The 25,491-nt window shown below is 37.9% G+C and overlaps 1 protein-coding gene across 4 annotated transcripts in view; it reads right to left on the bottom strand.

The window, feature by feature from the left end:
- GPAT3 (glycerol-3-phosphate acyltransferase 3) overlaps positions 1-25,491 on the bottom strand; it is a 58,904-nt gene that overhangs the window by 22,380 nt on the left and 11,033 nt on the right. The gene's annotated exons all lie outside the window — the stretch shown is intronic.

Genomic DNA, 25,491 nt, shown 5'->3' with positions numbered 1-25,491 from the left:
TGGCAATAGATATACTGGGATCAATCGAAAGGTCCATTAAGTACATGGATATATAGCAATATATACAAATATCAAATAATCATGTTGGGCAACTAATTGGACACTAATATGTTAATATGCTATATGTCATTATACCTCAATTAAAAATTAGTGAATAAATAATAAAAGGCAGTTCGTATTATTTTTAAAAGATGGATACATACAGTGTATACTACATAGGAGTTTTTAAAAAAGTTAACTAGAACATTTACTAACATAGATAACTGGCAAACAGAATGAACAAAGAACTCAGAATCATATGTGGAAGGTGATATTTTTATAGACTTGGAATAATGCAAAACAATATATACTATGTATTATTTAAGAATACATACATGTACAGGGGAGCATGAAAATATGCATAAAAATAATAAACATCAAAATCAGGGTGTAGTTTCAGGGCTTGGCAGGGTAAGAATTAGGGAGGGATACAGGGGAGAAATAAATTGTATCTGTAAAGCTATATTTATTAAACTAGGTAATGGCTACATATGTGCTATAATCCAAAAAAAGAAAGATACATGGAACTGACAATTGTTCCCAGGATGAAGATCCATACTGTAAATGAACAAATACTAAGAGTTCACCAAGGCATACAAAATCTAGAAATGGGAATTACAAGATTAAATGTCAAAAGAAGTACTGCTGAATATGTAATGTTACTTCCTTCTTGAAACACCCTGACTGTTGATGTCAGAATTACTGATTCAATTCACCCGAAATATAAACTTCTGACAGAAAATGTATTCAACTCAATCAGCATATAGGGGACACTCATGATGTATCAGGCATCAAAGTACAGGCTAGAAAGAAAAGGAGGAAATATTTCTTACAGCACCAAGGTTCATAAGTAGACTTGAAAAAATCTTGAAAATATAGATATAAATTCATATCAGATTTAACCAACACAGACACAATTTAGATAATGGTTTTTATTGCCATTAAGGAATCCCAAATTCTTAGTAAATTAATCCTGATCCTTCAGAGTATCCATCACTTCTGAAATCGGTAAAACCCTGATCTAGAAAATATTTTCTTTGGTTACACAAGTCAGCTTCCAAAAAGTAACGCCATAAACATTTGAACTGTGTCCTTCTACCAACAAGGTTCGTGCTTGGGTGAAAATAAAATGTGAACTGTATCTATCTAATGCAAGAGATTAATTGCACAAGGTGCCCTATGCCCCTGTGCCTTTAGCAAGTCACTGGTACATAAATAATACCAGCTATGGAAAGCCTGTTAAAAGAAATGCAGGCTGAAGTTAAAACCAGCTCAAATATAATTAACTCTAAATGAGCTGAGCGAACTCTTGGAATAACTGCCCATTTATAAATCACACTAGTTCTTCCTTCCTCCAGCTGTAAAGCATATTTTGTAGGTCACGCATTAGGGAACGGATCCACTAAAGACTAAAAGTGGGGTGATAGCCTTATATATATAAGGTGATCCTTAACCTACCAATAGGCTATATTCCAAAAGTCAGAAGAAGCTCAGAGTCCAAAACACTTTCTCATGGAAACTTTGAATAAATCTGTTTGAGCTAGAATTTTATCCAATCATAAACCTAACTAACCCCAAAACATAGATGATCATATAGTAGCAGTACCATATAATAGACATGTCTTTCAGCACTATTTCTATAGGAAAAATTTTAGTTAAATCTGGTTTGGAATTAACAAAAATATCCTTCCTCGCCCTGCAGTGTGACCGAGAGGGTGCCTTAGCTGAACTTTCTGGGGTCCTGGTAATGTTGTATTCTTTATCTGGATGAGAAGTACATGAGTAAGTTCACTTTGAAAACTTCATCAAGTTTTACATTTATAATTTTACACTCTTGTCTATCTATGCTGTGCTTCAATCAAAAAAATTTTACTTGAGATCCGCTGTTCAATATTGCCTATAGTTAACAATATGATATTGTACACTTAAAATTTTGTTAAAAGAGTGTAGATCTCATGTTAAATGCTCTTACCACAATTTTTTTAAAAAGGAGGCAATATCTGTGAGTTCCCTATTTCAGTAATTTATCCACTATGGGATTAAATAAATACTGCTTCCCTTTTTTTAAAAAAAAAATTTATATTACGTTAAGCAAATCCGCGGAGAGTTTAGAGGTCCCAGCACCAACACCCAGTAGGGAGGTCCCGTTCCTGGGATGAGAGCTCCTCTGAGGGCCTCTGGCCCTTGGCAAGAAAGCCAGGCCAACATTCTTCCCTCCCATGCCCCCATATCATACCTTCCTGATCCATAAACGCGATCGGCCTGATTAAAGAGGAGACCAAGGTGAAGTAGCTATAAAGATAATTGTATGTGGGTGGGGCTGAGCCAGGAGTACCCCTGTGCTGCTGGGTGTAAAGACCAGAAGTACTCAAAGCCAAGCTCCGAGAGGAAAGACCATATTCGAGCGATCACTCAGGTGCAGTTAAAGATTGAAAAGTCTTTATACAATTCTAACAAGCAAGAGCCAAGAAAGGATCCCTGAAACAGACCGCCAATCTCTGTCCTCATTCTTCTCCAATTCATTAATTGTCACACATACTAATACATTAATACACACAAAAAGATAGCCACCTAACCACGCAAGTTTCTAGTCCACTTTCTGTCACTTTTTTGGACAATAATTCAGCTATAACTCTGCAAGGCTAAGCTCTAGATATACTACGTTCAAAAAATTCCCCGGGCCATTAGTCAAGATGCAATTTACAGCACATAAACAATTTCACATTGACTCCTCTGTTTTCCTGATTGCCCCAGCTTTCCTTCCTAAGTACTTTTTAAAAATCCAATTTATTGTTATTAACTTAGTTAAGTATAAAAATGGTATCAGGGTTACGTTAAAAAAAAGTCAATTTTTTGAGAAGCATACTGAGGTAAAGGCAAAATGACATAATCTCTAGGATTCGTTTTAAAATGTTTCCATAGAAGAACATATATTAAGAAGATGAAAATATGCCATTTCTGATTGATAATCTGTATTTTCTAATTTTCTACATTGCTCACATACTACATCCGTAATTAAAATTTTAACTAAAAAAGTACTTCCACAAAAGAGAAACTGAAAAAAAAGGACAGATAAGCAAATTCCTGTTGAGTTTCTGTGATGGGGTCTGGGGAATTGATTGTACTATTCTCTTTACTTTTTAAAAATGCAGGCTATATATTTTTTTAATCTATTTAAGAAACTCATTTGAAAAGTCAATTTAGCTGCGACTCAATTTCCTCACTTCTCATTCACACAGAATGAAGCATTCCTTCATTCTGGCAGCTTGTCACTCAGCCACTATAAGACAGAGCCAGGTACCAGGCTAGGCACTGAAATTTAAGAGAGAGGGAAAAAGAGGAGTTGAGCTAACTCAGTAGTTCTCAAATACAGCCACACATCAAAATATCTTTAGAATCTATAAAAATACAGATGTCAGGGTCCAAGCCCAGATCTAATAAACTCGAATGTCAACTACGTTTTAAAATATGTATATACATAGACAAAAGCTATAAGAAAATACATCAAAATATTAGGTCTTTTCTGAGTAATAGGGTTTCATATGGGTGATTTTTAATTTTCTTAGTAGTACATCCACAGTGTTTAATTTCTCAAGTATATGTATTACCTTACATAATGGGAAAAAGTACTTAAAATGCTCTTTTCTAAAACCACAGTGATATTACTACACACCCACCAGAATGGCTATAATTAAAAAGGCCCAAAATACCATCAATTGAAGAGACTATGGAGCAACTTAATGGAACTCGTGTATTGCTCTAAGAATGTACAACCATTTTGGAATACCACTCAGCAGTTTCTAATAAAGTTAAACATAAACTCACTTATCCTATGACCTAGCAATTCCACTGCAAGGTATGTACCCAAGAAAAATAAGCAAATGTGTTCACAACAATGCTCATGGCAAATAAAAACAGGAAACAACCCAAATGTTGATCAAAATAATAATAGATAAACAAATTACTATGTATTTGTATAAAGGAATACTACTCAGCAATTAAAAAAATAATCCACTGATTCATACAACTTGGAGAAATCTCATAAATGTTATACTGAGTGAAAAAGAAACAGATACAAAGAGTGCCTACTAAAGGATTCCATTTATATGAATTTCAAAATTAGGGAAAACCAATTAATGATGATGGAAATCAGAAGAGAGTTTATAATGGGGACCAAGGGATGAGTGACATATGCCAGGAAGGGGTTTAAAACAACTTTTAGATCTTGAATTTGTTCTTTAGCTAGATTTGGGTGTTAATCACACAGCTCTATAAATACATAAAAATAATCTGGCTGAACTCTTTATATTTGTGCATTTTAATATATGTTGTTTATGCCTCACTTTTTTAAAAAACAGAAAAATGTTGCATTTAAGAGTCTCCACAATTTTCAAACCCAATTAGAGGCTCTAGGCAATCATACCCATCCTTCCCATCAATATTTTTAAATCTTCCTTCCCAAACTAGAAGACAACTGACATTTATTGAATGTCTCCTGATACTGAACTGTGTGCTAAATCCTTGACACACCCACCTATACAACCCCATAATCCTATGAGCTATAGTCTATTATCCCTATTTTCCACATGAGGAGACTAAGGCTCAGAAGGGTTGAGTGACTTGCCCAGGGCCACAGAGAGAATAAGAAACAGAACCAGGATTTGAAACCAAGTCTGTGACTCCAAAACCAAATGCTTCTCATATCCTAAACTTCAAATTCTATGTCACTCAGTCCAACACTTGCCCTCAAACCCCAAATGGGTAAGATCTTTCCCAGCAACTCCACATCAGTCCCAGTTCTTCCTTGCTGAGTAGAAAGTCCTGACTAGCAGTTCCTCCTAGTATCTGTCCTACCTTTGAGAGAAGAAATGGAACTTTGACACAGGAAAACCAGTATGTGCCTCCATCTAGCATTAATCTGGATATGCACTTGTCACCAATTGACTTGACTTGATCATCCCTTCCAGAAAATTGTAACTATTTTTTTGGCAACTGGGGCAGAAATCGGATGTATTATCCGATTAGGTCTCTGAGCCTTCCCAAGATAAACCCAACAAAAAACACCCCCTCAAAGCTCCCCCTGTTCTGTAGTTTAGCTGGGTCCCAGCTGCCCCGGGAGGCTGTTCTGTCCAACCTATGACTGTAACTTCACCACACAGATATCCTGCCAGCATTTTTACTCTTCGTGTCCCTTTGAGGCAGAAGCAGCTGCCCCATGCATCTTACAGGTTAATCAAGATTTAGAAAGGATAATCACCCTGTTTCATTGTTGCTGTTAGATATGTCCTAAAACCTTCTACATCTCTTACAACCTCATTAACCTGGACCATTACCTAGCCAGGGTTTGTAGAAATCAGCCTCTACCTCTTTTATTCCCAACAGCCTGCTGTACCCTCAGCCATCACCCTAAGTGTGCATTCAAGGTCTCTGAGCTGAAGACAAACTGACCGTGACCCTAGTAAGGTTAAGTTGCAGTCTCCTCACCTGCACAGCGCCTTTCAAGGTCCAGCACCAAATTCTGTGTATTCTTTCTTAAAGAGGGTGGCCAGATTGTATCAGCTTCAGGCCCCCACAAAACTGGATTTGCCCTTCCTCTGAATCACATTATCATTTTGTTGCTACAAGCAACAGATCTATGTTAAACTATTCACTTTGCAGATTAAACTGATTTGGAAAGAGAAATACTTAGGATGAAAGAACCAAGTTGTTACCAATAAGTACTAAACATCAGGAAGTTCACAGACATGCATTAACATCTTTATGCGTAATTTCATCTATGATTGATTAATATTTCATCTATTTGATAGTCAAATTAGCTGTATACTCTGAGGGGCTGCTGTTGGCTAGGTTGCTTTTTGGTTATTTCAAGGTTTGAAGTTTCTCTGTTTTTGGAAGTGGAGAGATTGGAGAGGATAAAAAAAATAAGAGTACAATACAAAATGAGAAAAACTCACAAGCGTCCCTTTTGCAGCAAAACTGCTTTAGAAGAACTAGATTATTATACACCATAGACAGAAAGGGGACAAAATCAGCACAGCTATCTAACATGTCATATACATGAACTATGCTCAAAATAAATGCTGGCTTCTCATCTCCTTTGGTTTCCTAAGAGCTACTCAATCATGATTGCCTAGTTTTTTCAAAAGCACAAGAGTATGAAACTACTCATGTGTCCCCCGCTAATGTTTCCCCACTTGGCACACTGAAGAGTTACATTCAACTTGTTTATTTGATGTTTTTAAATAAACACTTTTATTTTTTTTAGTGTACCATAATACACCTAAGGGAGAAAACATATATTCATCACCAAAGATGCTGAAAAGCATGAAAAATCCAACATTCATCTTGATTTAAAATAACAAAACACGAATCACCAAGTACTTAACATAAGATGGAGAGGTAGATCAAAGCCAACAAGACACTGGGAAGACACTGAAAGCCCTACAGCCCATCCCCAGCAGGAATGGCAGCTGGCATCACTGTTATTCAGCACTGTACTGAAAGAGCAGGCAGCACAATTAGACAAGTGAAAGAAATGAAGCATAAACTGGAAAAAAATTAAAATACAAACTAAAGTTGAATAAGAAGTAGTAAAGATATGACTGTTTGAAGATAAAATAATTGCATACCTAAAAAAAAAAGAAATCTGCAAAAATCTGTAAAGAATTCCTTACTTTAATATCCTCTACCTTACTAAAATCAAAAGCTTTCTAATATATAAAGAATAATCGGATGATATGATGGACTCCATTTATAATAGCAATCAGAAATATAAACTTAAGAGGAAATGTTCAAAACCTATCTGAGGAAAACTTTAAAACACCTCTGGAAGATACAAAAGAACACCTAAACAAACAGAAATGTACGTCTTTGAAAGTAAGCAAGACTCAAATCAACAATGGCAAGCTGCCCTCAATAACTTCATAGATTTAATACAACTCCAATAAAAATAGATAGTTGCATTTCCTCTGGATCATAGACAAGCTTAATCACAAGATCAGATGGAAAAATAAGCAAGCAAGAGTAAACAGGAAAACTCTGTTAAGGAAAAGGAGTGGGAACAACAATCCCTTCAGAAATTAAAACATCTAGGAAAACATCAACAATTAAAACATGATAAGCAATGCATAAGACAAGTGAACAAATGGAACAGAAAAGAAAGTCCAGAAATACATCCAAACACATACTGGATTTCAGGAAATCATTAAGAATGCTTTGCAAATCAGTAGGATAGAGATGGACTTTTTAATAAAAAGTGTTGCAACAACTGGATAGTCATTTGGACAAATACACCAGCATAAATGAATCAAAGATTTAAATGTACAAAAATAAAGACATAAAAGTAATCAAAGAAAACATCAGAGCATTTCCTTTGAACCTGGCAGAGGAAAAATCTCTGTACTAAAAAACTCAAAATCCAGAAGCTATAAAAAGAAAACATTGTTAAGTATCACTACATTAAAGTGAAAAACACCTGCATAGTATGAAGTGTGATAAGCAAAGGAAAAAATACAAACAGCAAACTGAAAGGTATTTGTATCTTAGCACAGACAAAAGCTAATCACCTTAATATATGAGAAGGTCCTAGAAATCAAAGCGAAACAGAAAACAAAGAGAAATAGAAAAATGACTAAAAGATGTAGGTAGATAATTCCCAGAAAAAGAAATACAAATGGACCCTGAAACATGTACAAAATCATACTATTTTTAACAGAAATGCAAATTAAGACTAAACTGAGTTTCCACTTCTCACCTATCAGGTTGACACAAATCCAAAAGTTTGACATATATTTATACCATTGGTGAAGCTGTGAAGAAACAGGCATTTGCATACATGCCTTGTGGAAGAACAAATAGTACAACCATTAATAAAGAATAGACAAAATTACAAATACTCTGACAGAGCAATCCCACTCATGCCACAAATTCATGTTACCTATAATTCATGTTATAGATATACATATCACAGCATTTTTTAACAGCAAATGGTTGAGAACTACAGGTAAAAAGTACCATCTGCATGCAGGGAATGTAATTTCTTGTTAAAAAAGAAGAAACTTTCTAAATAACTACGTTAAGAACTATAGGATATAAGTGAAAAACAAAGTTCAGAATAGTGTTTATTGTACATCACCTTTGGGGTTCACGAGACAAGAAGATAATAAGCATTTGCATTATAACAGCATGTTTGTAATAGTATAAACATTGGAACGATCCATAAGAAACTAACATGGCAACATGGCAGAGGAGTAGACAGTAACAGGTGGAAACTCCACTTACCAAAGCATATATTTCCAAGTTGCTATAATTTTTATACCATGTAAATGTACTACTTATGCAAAAAATAAAAATATTTTTAAAAGACCTATAAACCTAAATTTCAAATATTTACATATATATCCTTGGTTCATCAGCTTGCTTCTCAGAATCACATCATTCTGAAGGCTCTGCATGTTCTTGGAATTGTGAAAATGGAACAAAATGAAACTGTATTTTGATCACTTTCCACATAACCAGTGTCACCTTTGCATTTCAAATCTTACTCAAAAATACTTAATTTCTGGGTTAGCTTTAGAAGCCCCTAATAATCCACCACCTCACAGGTTTATACACTCACGGAAATGAACAGTTTACAGTTAAGGAATTCAATGTTTTTATTTCTGAAAGAGATAGGCATCTATTATCCTTGGGAGAAAAATGTAGCACAAAAGAGTAGCAGTGAGATGAGGACAAAGGAAATATACTCAGAACTCCCTTCTCTTCGTTAACATTCCCTCAGCTCTCATTCTCTTCCCTGGTTGATCCTTATGTGGTTCATTTATCTCTTACTGCCCCTTTCCTATGATTTTTTTTCCCTAGCCTTTGTAAATGTCTTTCACTCTCTGTGAGTTCATTAAATCTACCATTTCAACTTCCACCCTCTGCAAATAACTCTAAAATGTGCATCTGTAGTCCTGACTTCTTCCCCAAGGCTCACATTTTTTACAGCTGCCTAGACACTTCACCTCTCCACCAATCGCATTGCTCCAGTTCAAGGCCCGATTACCTTCCCAAACGGCTCCCCGTCTACCATCCCTCCTTTCTCCACTTCCTCCCCCCTCTTCCTGTCTAATCCCACTTCCACAAATCTACCAGATTTGTCTTCCCAAAACTGAGATGCCTCATCTAAGGCAATGTCTTAGCCTGTCATTCACGGCCTTTTAGGATTTGACATAAACCTAACTACCCAATCTCAACTCCTACCTCCACCTCATCTTCACTCATCCTAACTCCAACGAACCTAAATCAGTTCTTGGATCTGCTAATATCTCCTGTGTTCTCCTACCCTCCTGCTTTTCCTCACAGTTTCTTCCACCTGATAACCCTTTTCCTAAAATCAGTAGAATTGTTTTACATAAATAGAAATCCATTTTCCCCTTTTTGTTTTCCTTGAGCCCATAAAACACCAACTCTATTCATTTTATGATACAAGGTTGTCTTAATGGATTACAAGCAAAAACAAAAGAGACTAAGTTACCTCAAACTTATGGAATATCATTTCTAAGTTTCTAAATTAAATCAGGTTTATACTAAAGGGCACAATGGATGGTTTGCCCTCAGCGAGTAAGAGTGGAATGGCAAGGCAGCCCCCTCCCTTAAGAAAAGGGTGTCAGTTTTCGTTGATTACAAAATGCCTGTTGTTCTCTCTCCTGCTTGCACACATATCCTGATACACATGCCTCTTTATTGACTAGCAAACTTGGGCAGACGCTCATTGTACAGAATGTAAGCTGAGCATCAGAGGCTAAATGCTATCACATGCTGGGATTTTGCAATGTCTGCTGGCATCACACATTTAGAGTCTGTTGTGGAAGGTCATGTAGGTTGGCCACTGACTGGCAAGAAAAACTCACTGTTCTGAACATATGAGTCATTGAAAATGAGGATGTTCATTTGAGTAAATTTGTGCCAATATCACTGCAGAGAAAGGAAGAAGAAGGGATATATATATATATGCATGGTATACTAACAGATACCAACTTAATAAACAAAAAGCTTGCCACACTTGGAAAAAAAGGAAAATAAACTTAGCCTTTGCAAAAACTTTAAATACTTTACACAATCTACCAAGTAGGGAATGCTATTTCTTTTTTATTGAAGTATCATTGATATAGTCTTACATTGGTTTTAAGTATACAACACAGTGGTTCAATAGTCACCCATATTATTCAATCCTAATGCTGTTAGGATTAACCACTAATATGGTTACTATCTGTCAACATAGGAAGATGTTTCAGATATGAGTACTGTGTTCAAGTCTCCTAAAATAAATGAGCTGCAATCTATTTCCCCCTTTAATTTTATTAGTATTTGTTTTATGTATTTAGGTGCTCCTATGTTGGTTGCATAGATAATTTATAATGGTTATATCCTCTTGTTGGGCTGACCCTTTTATCATTATCCTTCCTTGTCTCTTGTTACTTTCTTTGTTTTGAAGTCTATTTTGTCTGATATAAGTACTGCCACTCCTGCTTTTTCCTCCCTATTATTTACATGAAATATCTTTTTCCATCCCTTCACTTTCAGTCTGTGTATGCCTTTGGGTCTGAAATCAGTTTCTTGTAGGCAGCATATAGATGGGTCTTGTTTTTTATCCATTCTGCCACTCCATGTCTTCAGATTGGTGCATTCAGCCCATTTACACTTAAGGTAACTGCTGATAGTTAATTATTGATACTGTTTTGTGACTGTTTTTATAGTTTCTCTCTGTTCCTTTCTTTCTCTCTTATACTCTTCTCTTGTTATTTGATGGTATCTTTAGTGTCGTGATTGGATTTCTTTTTTAATTTTTTTGTGTATCTATTATAGGCTTTAGGTTTGTGGCTACCATAAGGTTCAAGGATAGCTTCCTAACTATATAACAGTATTTATTAAGTTGATGGTGCTCTATTTCAAACACAATCTAAAAGTACTTTTTTCTTCTTCTTCCTCCTTCACATTTTATTTATTAGATGTCATAATCTGTATTTTTTTGTGTATTCCTCAATTGATTTCGTGTTTCATTGGTTTTACTACCTTTGTTTTGATTTGTTTTGTTTTAATTTCACATTTGCTTGGTAAATAAATGGTCTACTACCTTTACTGTGGGTTTGTTTTTACCTCTGAAAACTATTTATGCTTACGAACATTTCCACCTACAGAAGTTCCTCTAACATATCCTGTAATGCCAGTTTAGTGATTTTAACTTCCATCAGCCTTTGTTTATCTGGGAAGTGTTTAATCTCTCCTTCAAATTTGAATGATAATCTTGGTGGATGGAGGATTCTTGGTTGAAGGTCTTTCTGTTTCAGTACATTAAATATTTCATACCACTCCTTTCTGGCTTGTAAAGTTTCTGCTGAGAAGTCTGCTGATAGCCTGATGAGGTTTGCTTTATAAGTAATTTTTTTCTCTCTCTGGATGCTTTCAATACTCTTTCCTTATCCTTAATCTTTGTTATGTTAATTATTATATGCCTTGGCATTGTCTTCCTGGGGTTCCTTTTGTTAGGGGCTTCTGATTTTCCATTTTCCACCTGAGTGTCTATTTCCTTCCCAGATTGGGGAAGTTTTCAATAATTATTTCCTCAGAGACTTTCTATCCCTTTGTCTCTCTCTTCTTCTTGTACCCCTATTATGCAAATAATGTTTTATTTAGAGTTGTCACACAGCTCTCTTAACATTCTTTCATTCCTAGAGCTTCTTTTGCTCTCTGTTCCTCAGCTTCATTGTTTTCCTTTTCTCTAATTCCATCTCATTGACTGTCCCCTCTATTTGTAGCAATCTATTATTCATTCCCTCCATTGTATATTTCATTTCAGTTACTGCATTCTTCAGCTCTGAGAGGCTCTTTTTCAACTCTTCTATCTCTTTGTTGATGTCCTCCCTGAGATCTTCAATACTTTTCCACAGATCAGTGAGCATATTTATGACTTTGAAATCTTTATCAAGAAGATTGGTGATCTCCATTTCATTTAGCCCTCTTTCTGGTGTCTTATCCTGTAGTTTTGTTTGGAACATATTCCTTTGCCTCATTTGGTCAGGGTTTCTGTGTTTCTTCCTTTGTATAGATGGATCTGCTGTGCTTCCTGTTCTAGAGAGTAAAGAAGGTGTCCTGTGGTGCCCACAAGCTCAAGATTCTTTGCTCACCAGTGCCTGGTTCTCCTCTGTGGTGGAGCCCCAGTTGCTATTGGTGGGCAATGGGTGGGGCTGCCTTTCTGTCTGTCTGCTGGCTGTCAGTTTCCTGTGGCTGGTAGTTTGCCTCAGCTGGCCCTTTGTGATCACAGCAGTAGCTTCTGCTGGTACTGTTGTGGGCAGGGCTGCCCTATGCCTGCCCTGTGCTGGTGGTGGGGCTGCAGTGCTAATGGGGTGGGGCAGTGGTGCAGCTCAGGGGTGAGAAGGAAGGAGGCTTGGAGCTGGCTCCTGCAGGTGCCTCTCTAATTGGGTTGATACAGGGTCAAGAAACCTGGAAAAGACTTCCTCTGCCTGCCAGGCAGCGAAGCCTGAGCTGCTGGACCAACCAGGCTGGACCACCTGTGGTGTGCAAGGACCTCAGAGCTGAGCCACCAGCAAGGTGGATGGAGTGGATGGAGCTCCTGAGAGTGCCCGCAGGGGCTGGGGAAGTGTCATTCACCTGCCCTTTCTCCTGTGGAGAGAAATCCATCCAATCCTCACCCCTCAGGCATCCCTCCCACTGCTGGGAGTGATCTTTCATGGAATTTTCAAACTGCTGCCTCTCCTTCAGGTCTCAGCAGGATCAGAGGAGCATGCCTGTCCTCCACAAACAGCTGGAGTCTTAGTCTTCCAGCATGTTCCAACTGTCCCTCATGTCTAGCCCCGCTAATCACCAAAACCCAATGCAATGGGGACTCATGTTCCTGGAGCAGATCTCCAGGGCCAGGTGTGCAGCGTTTCTAAGTGCCTATCCAGTCCCGGCTCTGTTCCTATTCCTCTGTCCTGTGGGTTGGGCTGGGGGAAGGGCTTGGGTACCACTCAATTGTGGCTCTGCCACTTTACCCTTCTCCATGTGGTCATCTCTTCTTCGCCAGGTGTAGGTGGTCTGTTCTTCAGTCTTCAGGTCATTTTCAGGTTTAGTCATATTTGCTGTAGTTGCTTCCTTGGTGTATGTGTGGGAGAATGTAACCACTTTACTTTCCTACTCTGCCATTTTTTTCCCCTCCTCCTCACAGGGAATTTTATTAATTATACACAGCCAAAGTCTAAACTCTGTCTGGTCTTAATTGCCTTTTATCCTTTTTTTTATAGTTTCTGGAATTCATTATTAATTTCTCCCCTGCTTAAACCAAGAGAATTCCACTGGTTACAAAAGAATACCAGAAATCAGGCTGGTTTTCTCTTACAGCTTGGAGAAGGGTGTGATTTGCAATGTATATGCAGTCTCCAAAGTTTTTAAGTTTTTGTAAAGAGCTGAGCCAATGTTCCTCCAGACCTCTGTCCCCTGCATACAGTGCATTTTTCCAAACATTCAAAGTTAAAAGGGCCAAATTACACCACCCACAAAGTCTGTCCTTGGCATCCTCTGCATCCTTGGGCTTCAGCGTCCACCCCTCCTCCCCAGGTGAAATGAGCAGGTGTGAGCTGCCCATCACTCAACACCAGAGGCACACAGGGCAAGAATGATCACTTCCAGACAGAAATGCCAAGGCTAGACAGGGTGAAGGCTCTAAGGCACTAACAGGATAGCAGAACATGTCCTGTTCTTTCCTCTAGTTCACCAAGTGGCTCCAGAAGTCACCAAAGACACAAGGGCCTATTGGTTCTACTCCCTGAGGAACCTTCGGAAAATGGAATAGGACTCCAGGAAATTAACGTTCTTCTCTAGCCAGCCCAAGCTTTGGGGGAAACAGAGCTTTGAGGAAGAGAAGCTGGGAACCCAAGCACCTGACCTAGAAAAATTAGTGAAGGGGGTACAGAGTAGAGCTTTCATCAAACCGTTCTAAGGTTGGCACACGAAGGAGAATGTTTTTTCTAAGCGTTTTGCTGATGCTCAGGGCATCGAGATATCACTGGTTTCTTTCTATCACAACCCAAGAAAATAACTCCATCTAATCACAAATCCAAATAGCTCTCTCTTCTCCCTGAACCACAAGAGCCTGTTCTCAAGAAACACAGAACCACCACTGCCTGTTCCCCATCTCCCCAGCCTTCTGTGTGCCAAGCATGCTTTCGTACCCCAGTCCCTCACCTTCTTGCTCATTTGAGAACTTATGTTTCCCAGGGAGCTTCAGCAAGAAAACAGAAAATTGTGAAATTGCATTTCAAAGCCTCTCAGAGAAGAAAAGGTAAAAGGGCTTGAAGGGTTGTTGCTCCATGCTGGCAGAATAAAAACTGATGAAGAGCTTTCTTGCTTTCTCTGCTTATAGAGCCAGTGATCTATAAGCAGATAGCAATGTTACAAACCCTACAAAAAGACAGATTAAAACTGAAATACTTTGGATTTTTATAGGGAATTTGTTACAACCAGAGCAAGGTACTGTTAAAAGCTTTGTCTGAGAAAAGCTTTGTCATATAGGTCATACCTCTCCCCAAATTCTCTGCCACCTGCCCGTTTTGTAAAAAATCTCTATATAATCAACCTACTAGCCTGGTCCAGTTTTAGATCATTTCTGCCAACAAGAAGTTCTTTCTTACATATAACAATTATTTTACTTCAATTTAAGCCAATATTTTTGGCCTACCTTTTATGGATATGGATGAAAAGTAGGATGGTTTCCTCCTCCTATTAACCAACTGTAATATGAATCATCCCTTGATTTTTTTTCTTAAATTCAATAATCAGCCTTCACAGATCTCATTTTACCACTACATCAGTCCTTGTTACAGGCTTCAGAACTTCCTCTTTACCACCCTTAATATAAACAGTAAATCAGGGTTTAACTATGCCTTTATAGCACATCTAAACTCCTTTGCATTTGAGGTCCTTCTTAGATAATCTCAGCCAACTTTACTTCTGTTTTGCCCCTTCTATAAACTCAGTTCCCTCCCATTGCTATTTAAGCCATTCCCTCCTTCCCCAGCTGAGAAGCTCCATCACCTTAGTTAATTCCAATTCACCTCCACAAAGCCAGTTCAACACTAACACATCCACAAAAAACCCTCTCTGATGTCCTCCATCCAAAAAGATCTCCTTTCAGGTGACACTTGATGAATTTTCTTCCTCAAACTAATTCTATTTAATGTTTGTGGAATCAGCAATCTCAATACCACCTGGTTCACAACAGCTCATGGATATATGGAAATGGGCCATATCTTCTTAATTAGGCTAAGGGTTGCTTGAGAGCATAGCTCAGCCTCTCACCCAGGATGGGGAAGACACTCAGGAAGCATTGCTCATGCAGAGAGCAGGAAGAGTGATTCAAAGCAGCTGGTGACTGTGTGGCTGAACATGCTGGTTCTGTCATGCACTGCCACATCACCTGAGGGTCTGTGCTGTGCCTTGCTTTCCACTGTCCGGTTGCCTAAAATTCTGCCTCTGGCCTTCAGAAGCAGCAAGCCTTTTCCCACCATTAATCAAGCCTGGTGTTTCTATCATTCCAGAGCACCCTGCATGGGTAAAGGATCTTCAATGTCATCCTTCTCTCTGATGGCTCATTCATTGAAACCATCAAGATTACTTTCTATTCCTGTTTCCTAGGCTCTTTAAAACCTATTTTAAGAGCATGCAGTCAAAACTACTGAGCTCTCAACTATGTCCAAGTCATCAATACAACAAACAATACAACCAAATCTATGCCCAAACCCAATTACTCAACAGGTTCCCCTCCTTTCAGTTAGTGATCCTCTAGCTCACAGTGTGAGAAACCCGGTCTGCTCTCAGATCAGGAGTGGTGACAAGGTTTCATCAGGAAGGCCAACTCCAAATCAGTTGGTAGTGAGAAGCTGTTTGCAGGTTTATATTAAGGAGAACTTTTAAGAGGCCACATCTTGATTCACTGACAAAGACTTATCATCAATTAGTAATGCCTGCCAGAGTCACGGGAGGGGTGACATGGAGGATGGATTTGAGATCAGGACAGAACTAAGAGCTTTATTGAAATAAAGGTAGCTTCTATTTTCCTGTTTTCTACATGGTTTATATATCTGTAATACAACAATTTGCCCTTTTCATTTTGAGTAATTTTCTGTTATTGTCTCTCAGTTATCAAGACTAAAAATAAGTACTGGAGATGTATTTTTGTTCTCTGGAGAAAGGTGGGTGAGAAAATCTACTCCCTGTTTCATCATAAACTCCAGTAGTTCTCTAGAAACTTATAATCATTAAAAAAATCAATGCTGATTATAAAATGAGAAGATTTTGAACCCAGATATAAATACTAATCATGTCATTAACCATGTGTTTATACCTATTTTGAAGCATAAATAGGGTGGAAGTATGGATGTTGTAATCAGTTGTCAGTCAACCCTGCAGAACAGCCAACAGGCATTTGGAGTAACAGGCAGTTTCACTTAAACAATTAACATTTTAACATCCCATTCCATATACTGTTGACCCATATCTTGGCTGACAGCCCACATTAACTTTGTTGATTTGAACATAACTAATTTGATTTAAACAAGAAGTCCCACAATACAGAAGCATCCATAAAATTTCATCATCAAGTGAGTCATCAATTCAATTAAAATGTCAGCCTTATGGTTTGGCTTTTACGTATGGTATCTTTGATCATAATGCTAAACATTCTTCATAGATTCATTTCTTTTAAAATTTAGTTGATGATTTGAGATCAAAATGGTATGAGTTTCCTAGTATGTGACAAAGCCAACACTTAGCAGAGGAGTTTCCGTTTGTGGAGAAGTTAACTCAGCCTTCTGAGGGAGAATTAGAAGGCATTGACCAGAGGAGCTGGTAAGGAAAGGATAGTTTGGGGAGGTAGCAAGGGATTTTGAGCAGAAAGACAAATTGGGATTCCTCTTCAGGCTGCCTGTGACTAGCTATGTGATCTGCAGCAAGTTACTTGGCTCCTTCACCTGTGATTCCTCAGCTTTAAAAGATGATTAACAAGACCTTCCTCATGTTAATTTTGTACAGTGGAGTCGTGTTTAACAAATTGTGGTGATTACTATTATTATTAATAGGTTCTTGTCTGTACTGGGGTTTTCTCTGGCATATAGGGTAGCCAGAAGGGATGTGGTCGTGGGGCGGCTGGTTTTGGGGACACTTCTAAATGACAAGCTGGATTTTGAATTTGATGGGTACCTGATGAGTTATCTACTCGCCCTAGCAGTAAAGAGAACTTCTCTAACTTAGGGAAGGTATCCTTGAGTTGACTCTCCTTTCATCTGATCCTATTATCTTCCCACCCTCAAAGAATTCTTGAGTCTCAGATCTCAACCAACTTTTTTTTCCAAACTACACAATTCTGAGATGCATGTACCCTTCTAAACTGCTGAAGGACTTGGGAGTAGGAAAGTTAAATCACCAGCAAGATCTCCCAGAACTAGTTGGTGCTGGGGATAGAAAGATTTAAAATCTGCTTATTTTCATTACGTTAAAAAAAAAAATTTCACAGAAAATAGGAATGAGGCACAGGACATGTCATCCAATTTGTTACTGCCATATGAAAGGAAGAACAATCTGAAAAGTAATAGAGAATGTTTTATGAGCTTTCTAATTGGTTTCTTAGGATGTGAGCCCTCCTTTCTGTGATTTACGGCTTACATCACTGTCTTCCCACACATCACTTCACAACACAGTTAAGATCAACAGTCTAATCTGAACTTTAACCTTTTTTCCTGCCAGAAGCCCTCCATCCTGCTTAGTCATTTTTGGCCAGAATTAAATGCCAAGTCATCTCCTTTCAGAGGTGAGAGCACCTAGTTAAATGCAAGTCTCTACCACGCTAAAGTAAAGCTCCCTCCAAAACAGACCTTCTGTTTTCCTCAGACTCTGAGAGTTGAAACAAGGGTGTCTCACCTCTACCTTTCTTTAAGGAACGTACCTCCACCCCCACCAACCAGTGTTCTCTCCTAACCCTGTCATCCATATGCTTCACCTCACAGTCCATCCTTTCCCACACTAGTCACCAAAAACTGTAGAAATAAAGTTCTGCTCCTTCAAGGGCCTGTTTGTTAGAAAACTAAAATAAATTATGCCAATGACTGTGGGTATCAATATATTAATGTGTTACTCTCTAAGAGTACTGGTTCACAAAGTAGTGCACGGATGGATGGGAGAGGGGAGAGGATCTTGCCACCCCACAGGACATTCAGCAAATCTGGAGGTGCTGCTGGCTGTCACAGTAGGGGTGTGCTACTGTTGTCTAGAAGACCAGGACACTGCTTCCCATGACAAACAATTATTCAACCCCCAAAATCAGTAGGGCTGAAGTTGAAAAATCCAGCTCTGAGGTAATATACTGCAATGAACACACCTTTGTTCCATAGGTTTAATTTAATTTCCAGGCACTGGCCAGGCTGAATGGAGATGTGTTTTGAAGAAGGTAACATTCATTGCAGATGACATGATATTGTACATAAAAAACCCTAAAGAATCCACTCCAAAACTACTAGATCTAATATCTGAATTCAGCAAAGTTGCAGGATACAAAATCAATACACAGAAATCTGTGGCATTCCTATACACTAACAATGAACTAGCAGAGAGAGAAATGAGGAAAATAATTCCATTCACAATTGCATTAAAAAGAATGAAATACCTAGGAATAAACTTAACCAAGGAAGTGAAAGACCTATACTCTGAAAACTACAAGACACTCATGAGAGAAATTAAAGAAGATACCAATAAATGGAAACACATCCCATGCTCATGGATAGGAAGAATTAATGTTGTCAAAATGTCCAAATGGCCATCCTGCCTAAAGCAATCTATAGATTCAATGCAATTCCTATCAAAACACCAACAGCATTCTTCAACGAACTAGAGAAAATAGTCCTAAAATTCATATGGAACCACAAAAGACCTTGAATAGCCAAAGCAATCCTGAGAAGGAAGAATAAAACAGGGGGAATTACACTCCCCAACTTCAAGCTCTACTACAAAGCCACAGTAATCAAGACAATTTGGTACTGGCACAAGAACAGACCCGTAGACCAATGGAACAGACTAGATAGCCCTGAAATAAACTCAACCATATATGATCAATTAATATATGATAAAGGAGCCATGGACATACAATGGGGAAATGACAGCCTCTTCAACAGCTGGTGTTGGACAGCTACATGCAAGAGAATGAAACTGGATTATTGTTTAACCCCATACACAAAAGTAAACTCAAAATGGATTAAAGACTTGAATATAAGTCATGAAACCATAAAACTCTTAGAAGACAACATAGGCAAACATCTCCTGAATATAAGCATGAGCAACTTCTTCCTGAAACCATCTCCTTGAGAAAGGGAAACAAAAGCAAAAATGAACTCACGGGACTACATCAAACTAAAAAGTTTTTGTACGGCAAAGGACATCATCAACAAAACAAAAAGGCATCCTACAATATGGGAGAATATATTTGTAAATGACATATCTGACAAGGGGTTAACATCCAAAATATATAAAGAACTTACACACCTCAACACCCAAAAAGCAAATAACTTGATTAAAAAATGGGCAGAGGATATGAAGAGATGGTTCTCCAAAGAAGAAATTCAGATGGCCAACAGACACATGAAAAGATGCTCCACATCACTAATCATCAGGGAAATTAAAACCACAATGAGATATCACCTCACACCCATAAGGATGGCCAGCATCAAAAAGACTAAGAACAACAAATGTTGGCCAGGATGCGGAAAAAGGGGAACCCTCCTACACTGATGGTGGGAATGTAAGCTAGTTCAACCATTGTGGAAAGCAATATGGAGGTTCCTCAAAAAACTAAAAATAGAAATACCATTTGACCCCGGAATCCCACTTCTTGGAATATACTCAAAGAATACAACTTCTCAGATTCAAAAAAACATACGCACCCCTATGTTCATTGCAGCACTTTTTACAATAGCCAAGATATGGAAGCAACCTAAGTGCCCATCTGTGGATGAATGGATAAAGAAGATGTGGTACAAATATACAATGGAATACTATTCAGCCATAAGAAAGAAACGAATCCTACCATTTGCAACAACATGGATGGAGCTGGGAGGACATTATGCTCAGTGAAATAAGCCAGGTGGAGAAAGACAAATGCCAAATGATTTCTCTCATTTGTGGAGTATAACAATGAAGCAAAACTGAAGGAACAAAATGGCAGCAGACTCAGAGACTCCAAGAATGAACTAGTGGTTACCAAAGGGAAGTGGTGTGGGAAGGCATGTGGGGAGGGATGGAGAAGGGGACTGAGGGGTATTATGTTTAGTACACATGGTATGGGGGATCACAGGGAGAACAGTGCATCACAGAGAAGGGACATGGTGGATCTCTGGCATCTTGCTGCACTGATGGACAGTGACTGCATTGGGGTATGGGTGGGGACTTGATAATATGGGTAAATGTAGTAATCACATTGTTTTTTCATGTGAAACCTTCATAAGAGTGTATATCAATCATACCTTAATGAAAAATAAAAAATAAAATAAAATAAATTTTAAAAAAGAAGAAGGTAACATTCAGTCACACCCCCGAGACAGATATCTATTTTCTCTTCATATAAAACTAGTTCCATTCATCAGACTTAAGACTAGATAAATGACTACTGACATTTTATTTGGTTGGCTTTTCTCAATTTTTATTTTTAAAATATAAGTTTAACAAAAAAAAACATGAGTTCAACAAGGAAAAAATATACCCACTGTCATATTTGCTTCAAGTATTTTTCAAAGAAAAAAATTATATAGTTAAAGCCAACCTCACTACCTTTTCTCCTCTGTCCTAGAAGATAACCACCATCATAGTATATATTATTTCCACATATATTTTCTACTCATCTACACCTATCTACATACATATATACAGTATCTGTTTACAGCACTAAATTTTATATAAGTGTTGTTATACTATACATTTTTTCTCTCAACATTGTTTGAGATTTGTTTACTTTGTTCTCTTCATGGAAATCTAGTTCATTCATTTTGAACACTGTATAGGATAAATAAACCAGCTTACATATTAATTTTTTCCCAATGAGTGAGTGAGTGTGTTGTCTCCACATTTTCACTATTTGCATATACTTGTTCATATACACTGTTGTATACACTATTTGTATACACTTGTGTACTCGAATACAACATGCAGAGAGTTTGGGTAGGCTCCCTATCTTAAGAGAAGTGCAATTGTGGGGTTGGACTATAATAGGCCTTCAACTTTGCCACAAATTGCCAAATTGCTCTCCAAAGGAACTGAACTAAGTTTTCATTATATTGTACTTATAAATAAAGATGACTAATCTTAGAGTTCATAAACAAATAAACAAGCAAAAGAATCAAACCTTTGCCTTCTACAGAGCCAAATTAAGATGTGAGGATAAAAATGCTAGTGAATTTTTTCAGAATCACCTATTAAGTAATTTTTGTTCCAAGAACACTTCAAACAAATCAATTATAAAAAATATTTGAAACTGTTAGGGAAATTTATATATGGACCATGTATTAGATGATATTAATGAATTATTAAGTTTTTTAAAAGGATAATAGCATTGTGGTTATTGTTTAAAGTCTTTTTTAAAAAAGGTATGAAAGACATGAAATCTTGTATCTGCATTGTACACTTCAACAAAAAATGAGGACAGACAGGTCAAATATGGCAAAACCTTGACAAATGTTGGCTAAGTCGGGCTCATTACACTATTTCTGTACTTCTGTGTATTGAAAATTGTCATTTTCCTCCTCCTCATCACCATCAGCCACAAGACTTACCAACAGAGACAAACTAATAAAAGCAGGTGAACCCACAGCCATGATAAAATCTCAACTTACAACCCTTCCACAGCCCATAACTGGATTATTTTTCTCTCTGCAAGTAGCCAGACAAGTGCCAGGATTTTATCAGTAAGATAACCCTATTAAATACATTATACTCCATATACTTGAGGACGGCAGATACAGATTTGTATTCAGAGAGTTAACTCTGAGACAATAGTACTAAATCAACTTAGCTGATTTAAAGAATATCAAAAATGTCAAAATGAGTATGGGAAAATGATACCGTTCAAATTCCTGTCACAAAATATTATTCCACATTTTCTGTGAATTCAAGAGATTAATTGATTAATGTTGATGTAATCACTGTGGCAAAGCTTTCAACATGGTTAGTCGAGTCTAACAGCAAGAATTCTGAAATTAAAATTAGAGAGAAATGTCAGGCAGCCTCAATTCTCTCTGAATAGATGTAACAATAGAGGCCTCACAATCACATTTTGTCCTTTGTGTTGGGAGTGATGGGGGTAGAAGAGGGCTGGGGAACAAGATATACAGAGCAGAATAGAAGTTTAGCACAGAGGCATAATTAATAGGCCACGTGCCTGCTGCATAGGGCAAGCAGAGCCTAGGGAGGCGGCCTGCATTCCCACTGCAGATGCTACTCAGTCGGGCCAGCAACGACCTTGATCAAGGGAACAATGGCAAAATGACTGAGCCTCTATTTATTTGTATTGTTTGTGACTCACTCCCAGGGCAAAGGCCAATTTGGGCTTTTATTCCTGCTGGTTGACTTTGAGTTAGTAATCATTCAAAATGTCCTAGTTTCATAATGCAATTAGAATGGAATTAATCTTGAGTCACGAAAATGATATAATTAATTACCTTCATTACAAGTACAATCAAATTACTGACTTATTAAAGTCTGATAGCATCATAGTTCCTGGAAATCAGTCTAGTACCCAAAGAGTGAGGCTGGTGGCTCTTAATAGTCAAAGGCTCTCTAGTGATCACTTGCACTATTTACAAGAGAGCAATATAAAAGTTGCTAAAATATCTATCAGACCACATCCCAGAGTCTGAGATGATGATGCATTGGGCCACTGGCTGGGGTGGTAAAAGCACAGCTTATGCAAAGAAGAAAAATAAGCCAACACCCTCCTCTTCTCTAGTTGTAGCCTCTAGCCCATCAACTTTCAGAGAAGAAAAACTAAGGTAGAGGTAATGTATATTCTCCACTTAAGTTGTTCAGTATAACATAGTTACTTGAAGGGGGAGAAGATTTATCTTCATTGTTGTATTAACAATGAGAAAAAGTCCTTAAACCTAGAAGAAGGTACAATATTAGAGCTTCTTACAGAGACCTTACTCATGATTATGTCTGGAGCTCAATAGCTTTTTAATAGAAGACACAGCAGAATATGGCTAAAGGCAGAAGAGAATGCTTTAACCCCAAAGATAATGCTTCCCTAGGTTCAGCTTTCAATAAAAGGTTTGCTCATTCAATAAAAGCACAGAAGAAATATAATACAAAAGGGGTTTAACTAGAGAGGGAGACTTGAAAAGTCTTTCAAAAAATGGCTTCACCGTGTAAAACAGAGGCAGAGGAATTTTCGGTGTAGAATATAAACATAACAATTTTCCCTATTTAGCTAATCTCTCTCAGTTCCCCAAACCCATTATCAGCACTTTAACATTCAGACATCTCACAATCACACCCACGCCTCTGGGGCCCTTGGCTTGCCTGTGACCTTGTCTAAACTCTTGACCAGCTGAATACTGCCTTTTGTTAACTTTGGCTTCAGTAAAGAGACATGATGCTCCGCAGGCAGAAGATTACACCAGCCAGGCAGGCATTCGGTGCTCACTGTGTTTCATCACCCTCTGCCGGTATGCCTAAGATTGTAATGCTAAACCACTCTCCACTCTGCTGACTCCCAGGACCAGCATGTCTCAACGGGGCACACACCCTATGGCAAAGCTATCCAAGCTGGACAGATGTCAGGATGGGGGTGGAGGTGCACACTGCCCACAGGTACAGATTAACAGAGGAAAACACATATCAGAGCCTAAATCAGATCTCCCATGGTCCTTTGCTTACACACCTATTTAGCATTTATCACAGTGGCCTGTCAGATTCTGGTCTCCCCACAGGGGCCATCTCTTACCCATCTCTGGGTCCCCTGTCAAGCTTACAGGGAGCAAATGCTCCACAACTGCAATAGTCAAGTCCCCATCTCACAAGTGACAAGGAAGGGCAGCTACTCTGAATGAAACATGGCAAATTTTGTAGACATCAGCCACACTCTAAGCCATTATGACGTATATCTTCTCCTCCTGTTCACTTCCACTCTTTCCTGGAGGTACCATGGAAGACACAAAGACCAAAAATAGACAGACACATGACAAAAAAAAAAACTCAACAAGTGAAAATATTCACTTCCATATAGGAGGAAAAACTAAACCAGTGCCGTTGGACCCCCTCACCTAGTGACTTTAATTCTCTTAACCTACCAAACTGAAACACCTTGTGCCCTTTTAAATTCATGGCCCAAGACATGCACCACCACCATCCCAATCCATAAGGCCCCACACAATTTCATTTAAGATCAGTGACGGCCCAAAGTCTACCAAGTACAACAGAAAACCAGCAATAAGATTTGCTCCCCATGGAGATTATAGCCAATGATTCTGTAACATCTTCCTATGTTGACAGATAGTAACTGCACGAGTGGAGGGGTGAGGATTTAATAATATGGGTAACTGTTGAACACTGTGTTGTATACTTGAAACCAATGTAATATTGTGTATCAACTATACTTCAATAAGAAAAATACTTAAAATCAACTAATTAATTAAATTAAATCACCTAACATTCTGCCATTGGAGGAAAAAAGTTTGCTCTCTCCTTAAATCATAAGGACACACATTAAAAAATGTACTCCAAAATAAAAAAGTTATAGAATCTGCTATATCTGAGAGAAGTTATCTGACAATAAATAGAGAATCATATATAGCCAGAAATGTCCAATCTTGGTAAAAATGTTATCGGTGGTAATACTTTGGTGTTTTTAAGTACACACCACAACAATCTACTAGTTGCTCCAATCATTTTACTATAATGATCTAATTACACCAAAATGTGCAGGTGTTTTTCACTCAAATATTTTACCTCCAAAACAAATTATACTCTACTATAATATATAATTTCTACAATTCCTCTTAGACAAGCCTCCAGAAGACAAATTCCTTCTGATGCAGTGTTTGACATTTTGGCCATCTTTAATCCTAAATTAAAATGGATACAAAATTGTTTCTACAATATTTTTGAAAAACACATAAAGCTTAATCTTTTAATTAAACTGCGTGATTCATTTTTTCCTAGTTTCATAGCCAGTGCTCTTACAGAATACTACACCCCTATGAGCCCAGTGCCCTAAACAATTCCTAAATTCTTACCCCAAATGAAAGGATTTATGGATAAAAGCAAAGCACAAAGTGAGGTGTGATTTGTGGTGATACCAAGCTTATTTCATGAGGGAGTTACTGATTTCATGTATTACCAATGAACCTTTAAGAGGGAAGAGTATTCTGAAGAACATTTTTG

The sequence above is a fragment of the Manis pentadactyla genome, chromosome 5 (assembly GCF_030020395.1).
Source record: "Manis pentadactyla isolate mManPen7 chromosome 5, mManPen7.hap1, whole genome shotgun sequence".
Lineage (NCBI taxonomy): Eukaryota > Metazoa > Chordata > Mammalia > Pholidota > Manidae > Manis > Manis pentadactyla.
This window is presented reverse-complemented; position numbering and strand designations above follow the sequence as displayed.